Source organism: Lycium barbarum, chromosome 10, assembly GCF_019175385.1.
Source record: "Lycium barbarum isolate Lr01 chromosome 10, ASM1917538v2, whole genome shotgun sequence".
In the NCBI taxonomy this organism is placed as follows: Eukaryota; Viridiplantae; Streptophyta; class Magnoliopsida; order Solanales; family Solanaceae; genus Lycium; species Lycium barbarum.
In genome coordinates, this window is record NC_083346.1 from 17,449,593 (window position 1) to 17,456,672 (window position 7,080).

At 36.6% G+C, this 7,080-nt stretch overlaps 1 long non-coding RNA gene across 2 annotated transcripts; it reads right to left on the minus strand.

Moving 5' to 3' along the window:
• Positions 1-223: 223 nt before the first annotated feature.
• LOC132616064 (uncharacterized) lies at positions 224-5,523 on the minus strand. Of its 2 annotated transcripts, XR_009572971.1 has the most exons (8): positions 4,646-5,523; positions 4,351-4,492; positions 2,642-2,702; positions 2,498-2,550; positions 2,257-2,382; positions 2,054-2,163; positions 1,277-1,968; positions 224-803 (listed from the first exon to the last, which is right to left on the minus strand). It is a non-coding gene; the product is annotated as an uncharacterized LOC132616064 (long non-coding RNA). The 2 variants fall into 2 exon arrangements; XR_009572970.1 differs by having other exon boundaries at positions 1,277-1,876; positions 2,498-4,492.
• Positions 5,524-7,080: the final 1,557 nt, after the last annotated feature.

The following is a 7,080-nucleotide window of genomic DNA, read 5'->3' on the forward strand; positions in this document are numbered from 1 at the left end:
TACCCAGTGTAATTGCACAAGTGGGGTCTGGGGAGGGTAAGATGTACGCAGACCTTACCTCTACCTTGATAGGATTGAGAGGCTGTTTCCGATAGACCCTCAGCTCAAAAGAAATGTAACCGATTCAAAAACGTAAGAAAGAAAAAGGGACAGCAAAATAGCAGATGTACAAAACAAATATAGTTAACATATATCAATACACATTAGTGACAAAACTGCATAATGTGATTACTTAATACTAAAACAATCCACAAAGAACCATTACACAAACCAAAACATTTAGCAAGTCATTAGACTAGATTAAGGCACAGATTTTACTATCCTCTGCAACTGAGCTACATAGAAGTCAACTTCTTAAAGACAAGCCCTGTAAGGGACAAAAGAAAGATCTCGTTGTTCCTTCAACAATTTCTAATCTTTAGTGAACCTCTCAGTAGGATTGAACCCAAATAAAGTTCCAATCATCTATCAGAGAAATGAACGAACAGAATCCGGTAGGACTCCCAAGAAATTCTTTGATTTTTTCTAGAAACAGATGAGTAATCAACCGCTTCTCACAACTTAGAATCGTGTATATGTCCATCAATGTAAAGTGAGAAGAGGTGCAACATGATATTTCGACAAATCCAGGATTGTTTTGATTTGAATGCAAATCTCATAAGAATTCTTTTCTTTTTTCAGCGCCATCACTACCCTTAGGAATGTGGTTCCCTCAAGCATATCTTACCAACTACCGATCAACACTCGGGGGGCTTATGCCTTCACTTTTTCTTGCTTCATAAGTTGTATAAATTCCCCAAATACTGCATGATAGAGATAGAATACTATAAGAATCTTGAGGTAATTTTGCAGCTTGACTCAAATACTTTAGCTGTTGCATTCAGAATCAAGGAAATATTGATTTCTACAGAAAAAAAATTATTGATGCCTTATCATTCGATTTTGTCTAAAAAATATCAGATGGAAACTGGAGTATGACAGCTACCATGAACACAAAATAAGCTGGAAATACTTCAGTTAACTTGAAAATCAGAACTCTAAATTAGGATCAAACAAAATGAAGTACTCCAGAAATTTTCTTTTGCAGGGCCATGTAACATCATTATTCTTAAGATAATACCTGTCATGTAATATTCTCCTACATTTCAGCTATATTTGTTAAAATTTTACCACCGAAGGATACCACTAAACAAACTGGCAGAGATTTGTTACTTTATCCACACAGAAAAAGGGCAGACATTTATGCAAGGGCCATTGAGTAAGGAAAACTTTTTACGAGGATCTGAATCATGGGGTCCTGGAGATGCTTCAGGATGGTATTGAAGTGACATCAACTTCATTTGGAAGTTGGCAAGACCAGCACAGCTTCCATCATTTAAATTTAAACGAGTCACCTCTACACCCTCCGGAAGAGACTCAGGGTTAGCAGCATAGTTGTGATTCTGCATATGGAAAGCAATCAAGATTATAAAAATTCAAGAATATTAAAAGTGAACACTACGTTGATGAACTGAGGTTGAACTGTACAGAAAAATGGAAATTGACACAAAGCAATCACTAGAGTTTTGCTATTGAACATGCCTGAGCACTAATCTCAACGCTACCATTTCGAAGGTTTCGGACTCGATGGTTTCCTCCATGGTGACCAAATTTTCATTTTGAATATGTTACCCCCCGTGCTTGACCAAGCAACTGGTGACCCATGCAAATGCCAAAAACTGAAATTTTTCCAGTAAGGTTTTTTACCGTCTCAACTGCATAAGGAATGACATAATGATCTGCTGAAAAGAACTCCACCGGTCTCATCTTTAGGATTTCAGATGCTGGCCATGTTGAAGGAACAACAGTGATTTTACAGCCATAGGATGCTAACCGCCTAAGTATATTTTGCTTGATTCCAAAATCATATGCAACAACCTTCATCCACCCAGAGATATTTTGCTTGATTCCAAAATCATATGCAACAACCTTCATCCACCCAGAGGGACAGAAAGTGAGTGTTAATATGTCAATGATGTTTTACCAGAATCGAATGAACTCTAATGCTACTAACATTGAAAGTTTGTTTATTTCTTGCATTGTCATTAAAATCTCAAGCTGAGGCTGTTCCACCTAGCCATTCATAAGGAGACTTGCGTGAAACACCACTGATTAAATCCACACCTACACAATGTAACACAACAATAAGAAAATTCTTGGTTTTCAAATAAATAAGTTTTCTAAAAAATTCAGCAGAGGACAAGGCTACTAACTTACCGACAATATCCCATGTATGGGATTCTAGAAGTTCTTTGTCACTTTTGGAATTCTCCGTGCTCAAGACTCCAATTAGGCTTTCTTATTCTCTTACTCTTAGTGTAATCGCTCGAGTATCGGCATCATCTGTTGCAAAGTACAACAACTAAGTGATCAGAGTTTTTGAATTCCACAAACTCAGATTTGACATACAAATGACAACTGACAATTGCTCTAGTATAAAACCACACAGAGGACTTACATATACCCATGATGTTCCTTTCAGCCAAATAGTCACCAAGTGTCTCTTTGCATCTCCAATTTGAGGTAATGAGAAATATTCAATACACAATAAAAAAAAACATACTTTTGAAGTCTGACAGAAAAGCAGGGCATTCTACTAAACCTGATACTTAAACTTCTAATAGCTAATCCTGCAAGAAAGCACTGTCCTGATTCTTCATCATCTGCCCGGAGAAGAAATTTCTAAAACAATTAAAAGATTATTCAAAATATAGGTCCAAAGTAATGCACTGTATTCTGGGGATTTATTATATCCATTTTTCCTCCTTTCTGTTTTATTTCCTTTTTGGAGGCATTTAAAGGCTTCTTTCATTTTCCAAACAGACAACTTTGTGATCTAACATCCACAATTTAGATTTTCCTTCGTATTAAGACATCAAATCATCTAAAAGAATTTCTCAAAAAAAAAAAAAAAAAAAGAGGAAATGAATCAACAATGAAGCGGAAGCTTGTGCAGATATCATTTCTAATGCATCTATTATTCGTTCAACCCGACCCTTCTGCACAAGTCCCAATGTTGCTATTTTCTCTTCCTGTTGTTCTGTACTCAATTGCACTATTACAAACTAGGAAGAATACTTTTAGCAGAAGAAAACAAATGGATATAAATTACAAACCCAAAATGTTTTGGATGAATGTCCATATCATATTAATAGATTCTGAATATGGTCAAATACCATGCTTCTTATCTCTAACATCTGTTGGACTTTTTAGACGAATAGTTTCTTAAATGCTATGCCTCTCTCTTAGAACTCTAACTATGAACACCTCAATTTCTATTGAAGATGCCCAAATTGGTTCATCTTCAAAGCGTACTGGCAAGAAACATTTTCCTTTCTAGTGTAGTAGACATGTCCTTAAAGATGTGCAGGCAATTTTGTCTCCCTATTGGCTATTTTACCAGGTTGGTATAGGTCTATGAATGTAAATGTCGATATTTCCTAAAAGAATGTCATAAAGAATATTTCCCATTTCTTCCTTTTGTTCATCTTGAGTTTATCGTAGAGGCTCAAAGCTCCGCTTGTTCGTTCCCACTGTATTGGGCCAGCACATAGACCTAAGGGGAAAGAAGATGTTCTTTCATGGAAAGCAAGCTATACAGTAAGGACTACATATTTTATTGAACTACAAAACTGATTGACAATGATTTTATACAGATAAACTTAATGGAATCACAGGTTAAGTCCATTCGAGGTGCAGGGAAAAGAAAAAGAAAAGATTGCTGCCTTTTCAAACGGAGCATATAAGGAAAAAAGGTAGAGAAAGAGAAGAAAATCTGAATTCTGGTGAGTTCCATTGCTATCATTCTTAGACATAGGAGGAACCAGAATAATCAACAACATACTAACATGTATATAAGGGGATGTTTCTTCTGGTCGGAAATAAGCCTTGACTTATCTTTATCTAGGGGAAGAAGATTTCAAAAGATACGAAGTTTACTACTTATCAGAACATCATGTTGTATTTCTTAAGGAATCAGTTGTGCTAATGAAATTATTATAAACAACACAGTGATCCAAAAGAGAAGGTGAATCCCATTTCCACCAGATAAAACATTCATTGAAGCGGCGCATGCTTGAACATATTTTCTAGGGAAGACAGGTTGTTGGGGATTTGCTTGATGGAAATCTAAGGCTCGTTTAACATTTCTATACAAAAGCTGGGATAAAGATAGCTTTACTGAAATCTTGAAGCATATGTCAGTACTCAGTATAATGGAAACTTTAAATAACCAATGTCAAAGCTTGAATAAATGTTGTCGGCAAAACTTAAAAATGGATATGACTGATAGCTAAAGATAATTTGTCTTACCCAGTTAAAGATGTATTAAAAACAACTTCTCCAATTTGTGTTCCAGAAGCACCAAATCACTTTTCCCTCCAAATTGAACCATCCTCAAGAACAAGTCTAGCATCTGCTACCTTCCACGGTCTTTCAACCAGACCTACAACTCCTACAGGAAAAAACCGTTCATCACTTTTTCGAGAAATACAAGACATCTATGTCATACAAGTAAAGTAAAGAGATCTATTCATTGATTAGAAAAAGAAAAAACGTGAACGGGGATTGGATTGATGATAAAATAGAATCCCGGGTCGCGCCTTACTTCTGCTCTAACGAGAACTCTAAGATGAGGGAGTTAGAAGTCGGATTTGAAGCTGGACTTTCCCTATATGACATTTCTTTAAAGTCCGCTTCGAAGCTTCCAGTTTTTTTATTTTTTATTTTTTATATTAAGCCATCACCAATAGATTGTGGGCCTAAGGTGTGGGGGGTTTGACTTGACCCCTATCATGTTAATTTATGGAAGAAACTTACAATGATTAGAGGGGGACATGGAACCTTGCCTCTAATCTACAAAAGAAGATTGATATACAATCTTAGAAGGAAAGAGTGAGCCTATACAAGTCTCTTTCCATAATATACAACAAACATATTAGCTTACCAAAAAATTACATTTCTCAAATTTTTTTCTAAAGGTTGGAAGCTGCCACTTATCTAGTTGAACCAGTCCCTTTGCTTCTCTAGGTAGGCTGTCATGAGAATGATATAAGATCCTGATTCTACTTGATGAGGCCAGCTTAGCCAAATAGTCAGCAACAGTGTTAGCTTCTCTGAAGCAATGAGAGATTTGTACTGAGATCAGTGGCGGAGCTGATGAACCCCCTCGGCGGAAAAAAACACTGTTTTTACAAGGTTAATTTTTTTTTTTTTTGTATATATAGTAGATGTTGAAACCTCTTAGGCTTCTTCGTATGTTTACTTTTTTATATTTTGAACCCGCTCGGCGGAAATCCTAGCTCCTTCGCTGACTGAGATGCCCTCTAGATTCTTGAGGATCTTGGTGATGACTTGCTTGAGTTTTAAGTTGTTTGTGCCCTGGTTAATGAGCATATTGGCAATGATTTGTGAATCCAGTTCAATATGAATATTTCCTATGCCATTCTGCTTGCACCATATAGTACCATATTCAACAGCAGTGGCTTCAGCATGGTTGTTGCTAACACATTCTATTGGGATAGAAAATGCCATAATAAGATCTCCTTCTTCATTCCTGATAATTCCTCCAATACCAGCTCTTCTAGTTCCCTTACAAAAGCTGCCATCAGTGTTGAGTTTCACTTTACCTAAAGTTGTTTTTTCCCGGCAAATTGTAGTGCAATTCATAACAGGCCTGAGTTTCCCAACAGTGTCACAGATATTGATCCAACTTCCCTCTGTGTTTATGCTAGGAAAAGCCACATTGAGGACAACTTTGATATTCCATATGACTTGGTTTTCCAATCTGTAAATTGGAAACTTCTGCTGATCTCCAAATCTGCAGGAACTTTAGTTTTTCCATAGTTCCCAACAAATCATTATTGGGGCAGTCTGAAAAATAAGCTTGTGCACTTTGTTTTTGGATTTTTCCTTCCACTATTATTCAAGCAGGCCATTGATAGGGATATGCAGGTGTTTGAGTCCCAAAGGTGCTCCAATAATATTCCAAATATGTTGAGCTGCCTATCCCTCAACAAAAACATGCTGTATAGTGTCATTCTTAGGAACTGTGCAGCATAGACATGTTGGAGATCCTTGTCTTCCAAATTTAGCAACTGCTTCATTAAAAGGGAGCTTTTTGTGAATCAGTCTCCAAGAAAGGAAAGAGATTTTGAATAGAGCTGTGCCATAGCTTATCAAGAAAGGGCACTTTTGGTCTATGACTTCGGGTAAGGTGCCAAGAAGAAATGTTAGAGAACTTTCCATTTTCTGTTTCATTCCATATTGCATAATCCATGTGGTCTTCTTGACCGGTGTCAATGGTGCTAATATACAATGCAATATTACCAGGTAAGGTATTGAAGCTTACTTGTTTTATATTATGGTTATAGAGAATAACTCGTTTCATCGAGAGATAAAAAAAAGCAGACATCAAATAATAATAATAAAAAAAAGGCAGCCTAGTGCACTAAGCTCCTGCTATGTGGGGGGTCCGGGGAAGGGCTGGACCACAAGGGTCTATTGTACGCAGCCTTACCTTGCATTTCTACAAGAGACTATTTCCACAGCTTGAACCCGTGACCTCCTGGTCACGTGACAGCAAATTTACCAGATACTCCAAGGCTGCCCTTCTAACAGGAGCAGAGATCAAAACCTAGAAAATTATTATAGTATCTCACTAAACCCTAAACAGAAAAAGGAAAAAAACAAAAAAGACAAGATTAAGATAATCTAATGGAGTACCAACCAAACTAAAGCAACTTGAAACCGGTAAGTAAACTACACCCATCTTTCACTACCATTTAAGCTGACTTAAAGGCCTGAAACTTCCAATTCCCAGTTGCAGTGGCGAATCCAAAATTTAGAGTCAGTTGATACTGAGTTCTGATAAAATTAACAGTGACCTCAATCCAAAAGTGATCCAATCAAAAAATAATTTTTGATATATGTATATAAAGAGAATACATTAATAAGCTACATTTGTGAATCTAAGAGGAAAAGTAGTCATCCGTGAAAATCTGGATCAAGTGTGTTCAAAGAAAACAGAAAAAACGAAGAAGG